At 39.2% G+C, this 15,584-nt stretch overlaps 1 non-coding gene across 1 annotated transcript; it reads right to left on the minus strand.

The window, feature by feature from the left end:
* Window positions 1-7,216: 7,216 nt before the first annotated feature.
* On the minus strand, window positions 7,217-7,291 carry Trnat-ugu (transfer RNA threonine (anticodon UGU)). The gene has a single exon. It is a non-coding gene; the product is annotated as a tRNA-Thr (tRNA).
* Between the last annotated feature and the right edge of the window lie 8,293 nt (window positions 7,292-15,584).

Below are 15,584 nucleotides of genomic sequence, written 5' to 3' on the forward strand. Positions count from 1 at the left end.
TTTTCCGTGTTTCAGCTTTTACAATAGAAATAACTACAAAACTGATATTAAAAATGATTAGGAAACTGAACTGCGTAGTGACAAAGTACTGATGTCTTAATACTACGCGATGCAGCAATAATGTTAAACCGCAAACACAAGATGGATGCCTGAAGGGCAGAGCAAAACAGAGAAAGAAGTATGCCATCTTGTCATGGTGCACCGCAAAGGCAGACATGTATAACAACTTTTGGCAACAATGAAAATTGACTTTATAACGGAAATTAACACTCTGATCGATTACTTAAAGACGTCAATCATATGAACAGGCTAACTGCATTGATGTTCCTTACCTTTTTTACAAATGTGTTGCACAACTTCGTAATTGTGAGAATGTTAGAATACTCGTTTTTCCTTCCTTGCGCCCAAGCAGCTTCCCATCAATAGTTGGATTTCTTCCAATTACAACAATTTTTCATCATTTCGGGTCTCGAAATACAGTATATGAAACACAGAACAAAATACAAATTAGTATAATAGCAATTTTCTCTGGCCCCGCGTTTTGCACCAGAATGACTCGTTTATGTCCTTAAATAGATTCAAAAACCGGAATTACAGTTATTTAATATAAACTAGAAAAACGGTTAGGTATCAGCAGAAGGGAAATTAACCACCATAAAAAACTTTTAAATGTTCATGGTGCTCGTGTCCGAAGGGTGCAGGCTACAAAACGGCGTCATTGTCAGTAGACGAATGACCGAACCATTCTTTGCATAGCTTGCGTGAAAATACTGCGAGATAGAAATAAAATCACCGCGCCAGGACATATAATGTAAGATGCAATGAAAAGTAATGACTGAACACAAGTGTTCCGTTATTAACGTCCACCAACAATGTGCAGTCGACTCCCCTGTTCCAGCCTTGATCCTCTTAAAACATCATACAAATTAAAAATCGTATAGAAGTGACATGGTTTCTGTTAGAAATAAAAGGCAGAATAACTCCATACAATCTTAAGGAAGCCTAACTGTCACTTACGTAATAATATTTGCACTGAGCACAGCAGAATGGCGTCCGTGCCTTACGAGAGTGAGACACGAAACACCCAAATGATAACAAAACGTCCGAAGCACAAAAATATCAGACGAACGAAATTAGTCCAGCGATTGTATATGACGCCTTAGGAGTCAATACTCACGTAAATACATAAATTTAAAGTAAGAGCACAGATGCATCGTTTACAGAGTCACTTCACAAACTGTTCATACATACAAAATAGGATGAAATAAAAAGTAATAATAAAGTACGTCGTTTGGTTTTCCGTAGACACCGAAAAGTCATGCTGTGTTACCTATCACTTCAGCTGTCATCCTTCTTAAAAGGTCTCTGAGGACGCTGCAACTTTTCTCCTAGTTATGTATTCACTCCTTTTTTTAATTGGGTGAAAAGATTTCAAATGGCCATTGGACTTAACACGAATAAATATATATTTAAAAAAACGAAGTGACACTGGATGCCTTGACCTCCACTGACCTAGCGACAGCTCTGAGGTGGTTTCCGTTTCCAGGCGATTAGCTGCTGGAGCAGCCCCATGGAAGTAGGTCACGTGGAACCCTTCCAAGAGATGCCGCTCGTGTGAGCAATGTTTATCCGATTTCTTGCCGTTGTATTGGCTTGTGGCACCGTTTGTACTCGTCCAAGTGGAGCGCGCGATAAGACGATGTTACCTAAAGTAGTCGTCCGGCCCCGGTAGCCGAGTGGTCAGCATGACAGAATGTCAATCCTAAGGTCCCAGGTTCGATTCCCGGCTGGGTCGGAGATTTTCTCCTCTCAGGGACTGGGTGTTGTGTTGTCCTAATCATCATCATTTCATCCTCATCGACGCGCAGGTCGCTGAAGTGGCGTCAACTCGAAAGACCTGCACCAGGCGAACGGTCTACCCGACGTGAGGCCCTAGCCACACGACATTTCATTTCATACCTAAAGTAGTCGACTCAGGATGAAATATGGAAACAATATAGTTTGGAGGAGAATGACCAGATATTTTGTTTCCTGCATTGCTACCGAGTGAAACTGCGTAGTGGTTAAGACATTAGATTTGGACTCGAATGATGCAGGACTCGTCCTCCCGAACTCGTATGAGTTCGCAATGATTTCCATAAACAAATCAAGTCAAATTCGGGATTGTTCTAAAAATAACACAGCATATGTCATAAGAGTAGGCTGAAATTTGATTAGTTAGGAAGAATCAACAGGCAAAGAAGTGGGATACGGAAGTACTAAGGAATGACTATATACGCTTGTAGTTCTCTAAGGCTATAGACACGGCTATAAGTAACAGCTCAATAGACAGTACAGTTGAAGAGGAATGGACATCTCTAAAAAGGGCAATCACAGATGTTGCAAAGGAAAACACAGGTACAAAGAAGGTAACTGCGAAGAAACCAGGGGTAACATAGGAAATACTTCAGTTGATTTATGAAAGAAGGAAGTACAAAAATGTTCAGGGAAGTTCAGAAATACAAGTCGTTGTGGAATGATATAAATAGGAAGTGCAGGGAAGCTAAGATGAAATGCCTGCATGAAATATATGTAGAAATCGAAAAAGAAATGATGTCGGAAGGACTGACTCAGCATATCGGAAAGTTAATATTAATTAAAAGCAAGGGTGGCAACATTAAGAGTACAACGGGAATTCCGCTGTTATATGCAGAGGAGAGAGCGGATAGGTGGAAAGAGTACATTGAAGACCTCTATGACGGTGAAGATTTGTCTGATGTGATAAAGGAAGAAACAGGGGTCAATTTAGAAGAGATAGGGGATCCAGTATTAAAAACAGAATTTAAAAGAGCTTTGGAGGATCAAATAAGGCAGAAGGTATAGTTAAATTTCCATCAGAATTCTTAAAATCATTGGGGGAAGTGGCAACAAAACTATTATTCACGTTGGTGTGCAGAATGCATGAGTCTGGCGACATGCGATCTGACTTCCAGAAGAATATCATCCACACAGTTCCGAAGACTACAAGAGTTGACAAGTGCGACAATTACCGCACAGTCAGCTTAACAGCACATTCATCCGAGTTACTGACAAAAATAATATACAGATGAATGGAAAAAAGATTAAGGGTGCGCTAGATAACGATCAGTTTGGCTTTACAAAATGTAAACGCACGAGAGAGGCAATTCTGAAGTTGTGTTTCATAATTGAAGCAATACTAAAGAAAAATCAAGACACGTTCACAGGATATGCCGACCTGAGAAAAGCGTTCCACAATGTAAAACGGTGCAAGATGTTCGAAATTCTGAGAAAATGTGAGTAAGCTATAGGGAGAGACGGGAAATATCAATACGTGCAAGAGCCAAGAGGTATAATAAGAATGGACGACCAAGAACGAAGTGCTCGGATTAAAAAGGGTGTAAGACAGGGATGTTGTCTTTCGCCCCTACTGTTCAATCTGTACATCGAAGAAGCAATGATAGAAATAAAAGAAAGGTTCAGAAGTGGTATCAAAATTCAAGGGTAAAGGATATCATTGATACAATTTTCTGAAGACATTGTTATACTGAGTGAAAGTGAAGAAGAACTACATGATCTGCTGAACGGAATGGTCTAATGAGTGAAGAATATTGACTGAGAGTAAGTCGAATAAAGACGAAAGTAATGAGATGTAGCAGAAATGAGAACAGCGAGAAACTTACATAAGGATTGATGGCCACGAAGTAGATGAAGTTAACGGAATTATACATACCTAGGCAGCAAAATAACCAATGACGGACGAAGCAAGAATGACATCAAAAGCAGACTATCAGTGGCAAAAAGAGCATTCCTGCCAAGAGAAGTCTACTGGTATCAAACATAGGCCTTGATTTGAGGAGGGAGTTTCTCAGAATGAACATTTGGAGCACAGCATTGTATGGATGTGAAAGATGCATTGTTGGAAAACCAGAACAGCAGAGAAAAAAAAAGCATTTGAGATGTGGTGCTGCAGACGAATGTTGAAAATTAGGTGGACTGATAATGTAAGGAATGAGGAGGTTCTGCGCAGAATCGGAGAGGAAAGAAATATGTGGAAAACACCGACAAGGAGAAGGGAAACGGTGATAGGACATCTGTTAAGACATCAGGGAATACCTTCCACGGTACTAGAGGGAGCTGAGGAGGGCAAAAACTGTAGAAGAAGACAGAGACTGGAATGCATCCAGCAAGTAATTGAGGACGTAGGTTGCAAGTGCTACTCTGAGATGAAGAGGCTGACACACGAGTGAAATTCGTAGTGGGTTGCATCAAACGAGTCAGAAGACTGATGACTCAAAAAAAAAAAGTCTGTTCCAATCTATATTGAGCTCATATAGTTTCAAATTACCTCAGTATTGACAGTACGTTAAGCTTTAAACTCCCTTCCTTTGTTCCAGTAGTAAGTTAACGGAACTAGGACGCCATAACTTAACCAAAGAAACATCTAATCGTAGAACATTTTTTCCTGAGGTACAATCTCCTATTCTCATGGCGTCGACGAGTTGTTCTGCAGGTCATCAAAGATTTGAACCAACTATTACTAACAGGGACACAAACCACGATGTGCTTTCATTTTAAGTTGACTTAAGTATTCCTGCTTACCTTATTTCCTTAAACACCTGCATTATCCGTTTGACATTAGAAATTTAGGTTAATAGCATGTCATTAATTATGTCTCTCCGAACGGTAGAATTTTTAGGTACACGTTATGTCTTGAGCAAGACACGGAAAAGATGTTGCATTTTCACGTAGCCTAAGCATTCATATCACTTCTCATAAAATTTCTGCAGTATTGAGAAAAACTACAGTATTCTTCTAAAATTCCATGTTATTTTTCATTTGTATGGCCATATTGTCCGTAGTTGCTTTGTAATTCCTGAGGGTATTTTCGTTCCTTGGTTAAAACTAAAATAAAATGCATGTTACCCTCACCAGATCAATTTTACTTTATTGAGGTAATTCATTATCAGTGGTCTGTAATTAAGGTTATTTGCAATTTTGTTTGTTTTTAAGATCGAAATACAATTTGTTAACATTTTTTTGTTTTTACTTACGGTGGCTTCTGCTTGGTTCCTCGCTTACGTCAGGAAATACCGCATGCTACACGTCTTTTGTGTCTTCCTTCTTTATACACTGATAATTTTAGTCTAATTTTTCGTTGCTCTGTAGAGCTACGCATTTCTTACGATTTACACAGCATACTTTTTCGTAAATCACTGTTAACTGTTTATTTTTTATACTTCTAAGTGTGTATTGCGATTTGCAATGTTGCCAACATGTTGCCACTAGTTTGCTTCTGACCTATACGTCTTTTTAGTTAATTATATGTGTGTTACTCTAATTATGTTGCTATGTATTTATATACCGTGTAGGAGTAATGAAGGAATAGTGATAGTGTATTCTTTTAAAAGGGGGGGGGGGGTAAATAATGTATTCTGTTAAAAGGTGGGGGAGGTAGAAGCAAAGATGAGTGGACGTAAGTGCATCGCAGGGTGATGGAGAGTGAGTTGTGGGAAAAAGTGAGTAGCAAGAGGTGAAATGAAATTGGGGAGGGAGGGAATTGGGTGGGAGAGGATGACAGATGGAAAAGGCTCTTCTTTTTCAAGCGACTTTTCAATTATTTAACATAGTAATTGGTTTCCAATTGGATTCCAATATCTATTTAGTCATTGAACAACTGTTTATTTGCGTTGATGGTTTGTGTACGTGGAAAATTGGTCTGTGGTGCTCCTCTTTCAATGATCTGCAAATTTTGACTCGTTTGTATGGTATTTCAATGCTCTGATGTGTTCTTTCTGCCTTGTGTTGAATGTTCTGCCAGTCATTCCACTGAGCTAGTAGATACCAGGTTGTTGGTATCTGATTTTCGTTTCACTTTTGTGATGTGCTTTTGTATTGAGTTCTTTGTTTTGTAAGCAATGTTTATGCTTTGTTATTTAAATATGTTACCTATTTTATGTGTGAATTTGTTATGGTACGTCATTGTATGCCATTTTTTGTGGTAGTGCGGCTTGGGTGTGTTTTTGTGGTTTGGTTACTTTTTTTCATCATTTGTCTCTATTTTTCTGGTTAGTTTGTCTAACATTGTTTCTTTGTGTTCAATTCAACGCTATTTGTTTTATAATGGCCAGCTCTTTTTTTGGAAATCATAAGTGTCTAAGGGGATGCTATTCAGTCTGCTTAGCATGTATTTGATTGCAGCCTGTTTCTGAATCTGCATGTGGTTTGAGGTTGCATTTAAGAATGTGTCATTTGTTGTGGGTCTTCTATACATGTCAAATGTGTGTCTGTTGTCTTTTCTTATGCTTATGTCTAGAAAGGTGAGTGACTTTTCTTGTTCTCTACTGTGAGCTTTATGTTTTTGTGTACAGTGTTTATGTCTTTGTGTAGTTGCTATATTGTATTTTTAGGTTCATCTACCATGCATATTATGTCATTTTGTACCTGTACAAGTAGATAATGTTGTTGATTCCTTTGTTATTGTGTTTTCAAATATTAATTTTTCCATATGACCCATGAAAATATTGGCTAATGTTCCTGTAAAAGATTAACCCACGGGTAAACCTTCATGTTTCTAGTATTGTTGGTTGAATTGAAAATCTTGTTGTGTTATTAACTGTAACAATATTGTTGTTTCAACTGTGTATTCATGAGGTAACTATCTGTGTGTTTTCAGGTTGAGTTAGTTTTATGGTTTCCTGAACACAGATGCAGTTGTACATACTTTCTACAGCAAAGAACAACAGTGTAGCCATGCCAGGAATTCTAATGTCTTTTGTATGTTCTACTAGCTGAGAGGTATTTCGTAGTGTTCTGTCATTTTCTAGTTTTAGTACTGTGTGCGTTGTGCCTGCATTTGTTTTGCTAGTAGGTATGTGGGAGCTGTTCTGATATTCACTATCAGACAGACAGAATAATTTTCTTTATGGACATTTCATTAATGTCTCATTCTGGGGGATTGAGGATTTTTTCTACAAATCTGTTTCTGTCTGTAAATGTATACTCTATGTTTTTGAGTGTGTTTTTATCTTGCATTTGAAATCTGTTAGTTAGGTTTAACTTCGTTGTTTTTACTATATATGACGGTAGTATCTGTTCACGAAAGAACACATACTGTGGATGACCGTGCAGCTTTGCTAGAAATGAAATGATAATTAAATAGACACCCTAGCTGCAAACAGGCGTTGATATACTTAACTGGAGACATGTTGAAAATGTGTGCCCCGACCGGGACTCGAACCCGGGATCTCCTGCTTACATGGCAGACGCTCTATCCATCTGAGCCACCGAGGGCATAGAGAATAGGGCGTCTGCAGGGACTTATCCCTTGCACGCTCCCCGTGAAATCCACATTCCCAACATGTCCACACCACTACATTCGTAGTGCGCCTAATAGATGTTTGCCCATCATACTCGTTACTCGCGGCAGATTAATCTACCAAGTCCCGTACGAGTTCGGGCATAGCGTGTGCGTTCACACAAGAAGGTCAATGGCCGGGAAGCCATATTTTAACTATATATGACGGTAGTATCTGTTCTCGAAAGAACACATTCCGTGGATGACCGTGCAGCTTTGCTAGAAATGAAATGATAATTAAATAGACACCCTAGCTGCAAACAGGCGTTGATATACTTCACTGGAGACATGTTGAAAATGTGTGCCCCGACCGGGACTCGAACCCGGGATCTCCTACTTACATGGCAGACGCTCTATCCATCTGAGCCACCGAGGGTGTTACAAAAAGGTACGGCCAAACTTTCAGGAAACATTCCTCATACACAAATAAAGAAAAGATGTTATGTGGACATGTGTCCGAAAACGCTTAATTTCCATGTTAGAGCTCATTTTAGTTTCGTCAGTATGTACTGTACTTCCTCAATTCACCGCCAGTTGGCCCAATTGAAGGAAGGTAATGTTGACTTCGGTGCTTGTGTTGACATGCGACTCATTGCTCTACAGTACTAGCATCAAGCACATCAGTACATAGCATCAACAGGTTAGTGTTAATCACGAACGTGGTTTTGCCATCAGTGCAATGTTTACAAATGCGGAGTTGGAAGATGCCCATTTGATGTATGGATTAGCACGGGGCAATAGCCGTCGCGCGGTACGTTTGTATCGAGACAGTTTTCCAGAACGAAGGTGTCCTGACAGGAAGACGTTCGAAGCAATTGATCGGCGTCTTAGGGAGCACGGAACATTCCAGCCTATGACTCGCGTCTGGGGAAGACCTAGAACGACGATGACACCTGCAATGGACGAGGCAATTCTTCGTGCAGTTGACGAAAACCCTAATGTCAGCGTCAGAGAAGTTGCTGCTGTACAAGGTAACTTTGGCCACGTCACTGTATGGAGAGTGCTACGGGAGAACCAGTTGTTTCCGTACCATGTACAGCGTGTGCAGGCACTATCAGCAGCTGATTGGCCTCCACGGGTACACTTCTGCGAATGGTTCATCCAACAATGTGTCAATCCTCATTTCAATGCAAATGTTCTCTTTACGGATGAGGCTTCATTCCAACGTGATCAAACTGTAAATTTTCACAATCAACATGTGTGGGCTGACGAGAATCCGCACGCAATTTTGCAATCACGTCATCAATACAGATTTTCTGTGAACGTTTGGGCAGGCATTGTTGGTGATGTCTTGATTGGGCCCCATGTTCTTCCATCTACGCTCAATGGAGCACGTTATCATGATTTCATACGGGATACTCTACCTTTGCTGTTAGAACATGTGCCTTTACAAGTACGGCACAACATGTGGTTCATGCACGATGGAGCTCCTGCACATTTCAGTCGAAGTGTTCGTACGCTTCTCAACAACAGATTCGGTGACCGATGGATTGGTAGAGGCGGACCAATTCCATGGCCTCCACGCTCTCCTGACCTCAACCCTCTTGACTTTCATTTATGGGGGCATTTGAAAGCTCTTGTCTACGCAACCCCGGTACCAAATGTAGAGAGTCTTCGTGCTCGTAATGTGGACGGCTGTGATACAATACGCCATTCTGCAGGGCTGCATCAGCGCATCAGGGATTCCATGCGACGGAAGGTGGATGTATGGACCGTCGCTAACGGAGGACATTTTGAGCATTTCCTGTAACAAAGTGTTTGAAGTCCCGCTGGTACGTTCTGTTGCTGTGTGTTTCCATTCCATGATTAATGTGATTTGAACAGAAGTAATAAAATGAGCTCTAACATGGAAAGTAAACGTTTCCGGACACATGTCCACAACATATTTTCTTCTTTGTGTGTGAGGAATGTTTCCTGAAAGTTTGGCCGTACCTTTTTGTAAGACCCTGTATAAGAGAAATGTAATTAAAAAGAAATTTTCTTATATTCCCACATATGTACCTACCAATCAGGCGAATAAAACTTTATAGTACCAGCCAAAGTATTTTTTTTTTAGTTCTGAACTACCTGTACACTACATTAACGTAAACAAATACAGTGATTTAATGTGTGTGTGACAGACTAATAATGTCTACATTCTTAGCGAAAATTTTGATTATTAAATGTTTTCCTTCTTTTCAGGTCCATGAAGGAGCAAGCTGATAGTACTCACTGTCTAGATTGTTCTCTAATGTCATACACAATACTACAGGGAGGAGCTAGAAGGACGTATTTCTGACACTTGTACTATTTGGGAAACCGACGGTTGTCGATCTTCCAGCTGCACCTGCAAGTAGTTCAGAGTGGGTAGTTTCAACAGTCTTGGCACACTGAAATCTTCGTGCTTTGGCTGTCGAGGAGTATTTTAGAAACATTGGTTCAGTCTATTACGACCTCCGTCTTTTTCGTCAACGGTATAATAATGTGCTACATGGAGATAATAATTCGTTTCTTACAGTGTTGTAAAGAAAAGGTCAACTGGATATTTTCAGATAAATCAGAGTTCAAACATGGGGAGCATGGAGATTCTTCCTCAGTCGCAAATCGTCATTATGCTCCGAGATCCATCTTTGGGACGTTCACGATCCAGCTAAGGCGTATCCAACATGACGTCCTGAAGTTTCATCCCAGCATAATGGTTATCATTCAACAGCTGCCTGAAAGGTATTTTGCAGAAATAATGATAAAAATCATAGCTTCCAGTCATGTTGAATTGATGATGAGTAACGTGCGACGTTTCCACTTCAGTTTATTATTATCATTATTATTATTATTATTATTTTAATCGTCTACGGCTCTCTAGAACCCTGGAAGGTAATCCCTATGCCTTAACAAATGTTGTGTCATCCTGTCCGTTCTTCTCGTCAGTGTGCTCCATATGTTCCTCACTTCGTCGATTATGTGGAGATCAACGTCATTATTTAACAGTTCACATAATTCTCAACACCCTGCTCTAACTCCACAGCTCAGACGCTTCGATTATTTTGTTTTCCAGTTTCCCCGCAGTCTAGGATTCACTACCATACAACATATGCTTAAAACAAACATTTTCAGAAATTACGTCCTCAAATTGCGGTCTGTATTTTTCTTTCGACCTGGAATTCCCACTTCGCCTATCCTAGTCTGTCCTCTTTGCTTCATCCGCCAAGTGTGATTTCATAACCCGCTACATAGTAGCGAATAAAAGTTTAGAATAAATTTCGATTATTTCTATCAATTATTAATAATTTTCGGTCCTTAAACTACCGAATTCGGTCAGCGATGACCATAATCAGAACTGCAGAAAAATGAGAAAACCAAATGATTGATGTAGAACATTGTCAAATAAAGCAAACTAGGTGTTAGACAAAAAAATCTCTCTGTACATTCGGCATTCTTACTGCCGCCTGTTTCGTGAATTTACAAATTTAAAGTTGCTCCAACAAATAGAGAGCATGGCCACCATGGGCACGCTGTCAGTGGTACATTCAAATGGCTCTTTGGCCAAGGGGACAGTAACTAAGCAGAAAAACACTAAATTAAGAGATATTTACAACTGAATTCATTCAATTTTAAAGGTGCAATTAATGCAAGGATTTATATATAAGAAAGAGTACTTCCTTCCTTTTCAATTTATAACAGGAATCGTAAAAAAATAAAACGAAAACAGTAAGGATACATTTAAAACACGATGAAAAACAATGGTGTTAAAAAGATCTACTTCTCCATCACTAAAACTTGAAAGACTTACGAAAGAAAAGGTCGTCTGATGTTGAAGGGGCAAAAAGTTGGGCGTTGAGGAGGATAGAAGGATGCGGATATAATGATGGATGACTGATGGATAGTGTACATGTAGAGGGAATGGATTTTGGGAGACATGAAGGAAATAGTAATTGGAGGTGTCGATAAGACCATAATTTGAAGAGGAAACAGGAGGTAGGAAGAGAAGAGGGAAGGGGGAAAGAGGCAGGGAAGGATGGAGAGAGAAGGGAAAGGCAGCCCTGATGAGACTGATTGTGTGGAGTGCATTTATAGTTGGATGGGTAAATTTTGGAGCAGATTACATGGTCTGGGTAAAGAAGATGGTTTACATTTTGCTGGGAGAGGATGTGGAGGGTATGCCGATGTAGGGTCTGTGGGACATCTCGGTAGAGACGCGGCAGTGTACTAGAATTGGAAAATGGAGGGAAAACAATAAGATTATTGGAGTCATGTTTGTTAATCGTGGTCCAGAGTCGACGAATAAGCACATACAGCCGTGACAAGCGAACATAGCGCCATGCAGGCAAAGTACTAAGTACACACATGCATATTTTAAGCACTTGAACCATACAAAAAATATCATAACAGTTTCTGAATAACTCGTGGTTCGTTTCGACAGTTTATCTGTTGCAGATGTAATTGTTTCAAAAATGACGTTACAAACGTCTTCCATCACTCGGGACATTAATATGTTGACCTTGTGGCGACTATAGATAAGTGAAAAGTGTGTTTTATCTGTGGACCAATGACTTTGGAAAAGTCCGACGCTGGCTTTCTCTTGAGCTGTAGCCAGTGACGGATTTACATACAGGCCCACTAGGCACAGGCCTAGGGGCGGCACCTTACGGGGGGCGGCATTTTTTGTTCTGCACTCATTTTAACCTTTTACGTTTTAAAATAACTGTGGTTACAAACGACAAAAATCTTTAATATTTTTAAACAACTTGCTAGTTTAAAGATGCCTTAAAACGAAATTCGACAATAACGCTTGGAACTATACATAGTTTATTTGGTGTCTGAATGGAAATTTAACATTGGGTTTCTGTCTGGCATCATCTTCATGATTGTTCAAAATATTTTGAAGTAAGCCGTCAGGGCGGCAATCTACAATGCAATGTTTGAAACGTTATTATTCAGAGAATGTTGACAACTTCCACTTAACCCTACCATATTTTCCCCGTGAAAATACCGGGAGCCGTGGAAAGCTGTGATAAACTAATCAGCAGTTTGTTAAATACCGTAACATGTGTGGGCCTCAGTATGTAAAAACCAACTCAACTTAAATTTCTTGTAGAAATTACGGGGAAGTATCAAGTCAACTCTCCATTACTATTATTAATGTGAAAGCTCTGTGGTCTTCAATATCTGAGCTTTGATTTAATGACACCCATTTAACAAAACATGTTGATACTGGGAATATTTTACTTTCTTAAACGCATGCTTGTACGAAAAGAACATAAGTAGAATATCTAATAATGTGTGAAATACACTTCACAATAGTTTAAAAATTTTATTTATTTACTTAGAAGAAGAAACCAACTTTAGTTTGTCTCATTTATTGTGCTGCAGTGTTCACGATATCAAATTTCCCACTCTGTGCAATCGAATAGTACGTGGCATTGCAAATTTTATATTAAAATTTTTAACTAAGGTTTTTTGTTCGAGGAAAGATTATTTTTATTTTATGTTGGAACAAAAGGTGAATTTGCGTGTAGACATAACAGCGGTGTTCACACAAATGATAGTACACCACATCAACTACTCACAAGACTACTTAAACTTTCTAGTCCGTCTTCTCTGCCCACAGAAACCGCTAAAACGTTATAAGAAGAAGTAGGATAAGAGTTGATCCAACACACCTCACTGCAAGAAATTGCAAAAATTATTAGCTTTTTAAATTAGAAAGACAGTGTCAAGAACATTCAGAACATATTTGCGTCCCAGCTAAAATTCTGGCGACGCGGGAAACTGAAGCCAAAAAAGGCACTGTCCCATTTTCTTTACGAGACGAATTCCAGCCGGCAGGTGTGCTTCTGCTGTTCACTGACAACAGAGAAACAGGCGACAGTGAAATTAAATTATTCTGCATGTCGTTCTTTCATAACACAGTTACGTCGAGTTCATCGCACCGTGTTTAAAGAAAAAAATCTTTGTGCTCGTGTGCCGTGTTCAAAGTAAAAAAGCTTTGTGCTTATATGCGGTGTAGTACAATTGTAACTGGATACAGTCTTTCTTTCTTTCTTTACTTTTACAAACTTTTTTAAAATTTTGACTGTTAGTTGAAAATTGTGTAAGTGCCTTAACATGAGTAACAGTGAAAAAAGCAGCAAAATTAAGTGGGGTGGCATTTCGAAAATTATCGAAAGAAAGGCAAGACCGAGAAGCCAATGTTCTAAAAACGCTTGGCAGAGTAGATAAATTTTTCGCAAAAAGTGTTGCTGGTTCTACTTCGAGTTCAAGTAGTACAGATGATATTTCTGGCACTGCAGCTGTTGTATAAGAAATAAATACAGACGAAACAAAAGTTAAAAATGAAGAAAAGCAAATTGTTCCTCATTTCGAGGTTCACGAAAAACTAAGTGTCGAGTCACACATTACAAAAAGAAATAACCTCGTTAGTAATGATCCTGCAGAGTGGTATGTCAATGAATCAACAATCGACATTCTCTTACAATGTGGCGTTAATCAAAATTGTAACGGTCATTTTTCTAATTCAAGAAGATCCATAGGCGATAAAACCAGATATTTGAACAAAAATTTATTTTACCGTAAACTTTTAAATGGTGAACCAACTTTGCGTGATTTTCTAGTATACTCCTGTAGCACTGGTGCTGTTTTTTGTGCATCATGTAAATTGTTCAGAAGCATGGCCGTGATTGCCACTAATGGTATTGCAGATTGGAAAAATATTTCTAATATTTTATCTCATCATGAGAATTCACTTGAACACAAAAATTCTGAGTTATCACTCTTACACAGAAAAAAGTCACTTGGAAAAATAGATAACCATTTCGAGTCATATCTTGAGATATAAAAACTGTCCTGGCGCAGTGTACTGAAAAGGGTGTTTGCAGTAGTGAAGAAGCTAATAAGCCATTGACTTCACCTACGTGGACACGTTGAAAGATTCCATTCATTAGATAATAGTCAATTTATGATGTCTCTTGAACTTATAGCCAAGTTTGATCCCTTTCTCGCAGAGCACATTGAACAATATGGAAATCCAGGGCAGGGAGATACAAATTACATTTCTTTAACAATCTGTGATGAAATCGTAGAGCTTCTTTCTGAACGAATAAAAAGAATTATCATAAGTGAAAAAAAACAAGCCAAATATTTCTCTATAATACTAGATTTTGCTGCGGACATTTCACATATTGATCAATTACCTTTCATATTAAGATATGTGAACGAGAATAGTGCACCTGTTGAACGTTTCCTTCTGTTTATACCAAACGCAGAACACACGTCCGAAAACTTAGCTGAGGCCCTAGTGAAGGTCCTGTCTACAAACTACTGACTGTAGAGACCAGTCATATGACATCGCAAGCAATATGTCATGAACCTACACTGGTTTGCAGGCACGCATTAAAGAACGAAATCCGAAAGTACATTATGTGCCTTGTGCAGCACATTCTTTGAATTTATTCGTCACTAGTGCTGCAAGCTGTTGTCGGGAAGCACGTTCATTTTTCAATGTAGTGCAAAACCTTCATAAATTGTTCTCTGCTTCTACACAGCACTGGGATAAACTTCTTTCTCCCATGAAACCAGGAAGCAGAAAGGTAAAATATTTATCAAAAACACCTTGGTCAGCAACAGAGGAACCGTGTGTAAGTCTATATGAAAACTGGGAGGGCGTTATCAATGCCTTCACACATATTGCCAATAATACGTTTGAAAAACCACTTGTGCGAAATGAGGCTTCAGATTTATTGGAAATTGGAAATTTGTGGTAATTTCTATAGGACCAAACTTCTGAGGTCATCGGTCCCTATGCTTACACACTACTTAATCTAATTTAAAATAACTTACGCTATGGACAACACACACACACCCATGCCCAAGGGAGGACTCGAACCGCTGATGGGGGGGGGGGGGGGGAGATCCGCGAGAACCGTGGCAAGGCGCATTAGATCACACGGCTACCCCGCGCGGCATAGCTTTATTGAATCAACTCAGCAGACCAGAAACAATACTCATGACGACAGTTTAGAAGGACATAATCCAGAGATCTAATAGTTTAAATCTGAAATTGCAAATTGTAAATATTGATACTAAAATAGTGCATGAATTATATGAATGACTTATAGGATTTATTGCATGTATTGGTGGCATTTTCGACTAATATGAAAATAAATCCATGGTGATGGTGACTGATATGGACAATGAATGCACCTATAAAAGATTACAAAAACGCAAATTTCATGATAACAAAGAAGCGGACACT

The sequence above is a fragment of the Schistocerca nitens genome, chromosome 5 (genome assembly GCF_023898315.1).
Source record: "Schistocerca nitens isolate TAMUIC-IGC-003100 chromosome 5, iqSchNite1.1, whole genome shotgun sequence".
Classification (NCBI taxonomy): domain Eukaryota; kingdom Metazoa; phylum Arthropoda; class Insecta; order Orthoptera; family Acrididae; genus Schistocerca; species Schistocerca nitens.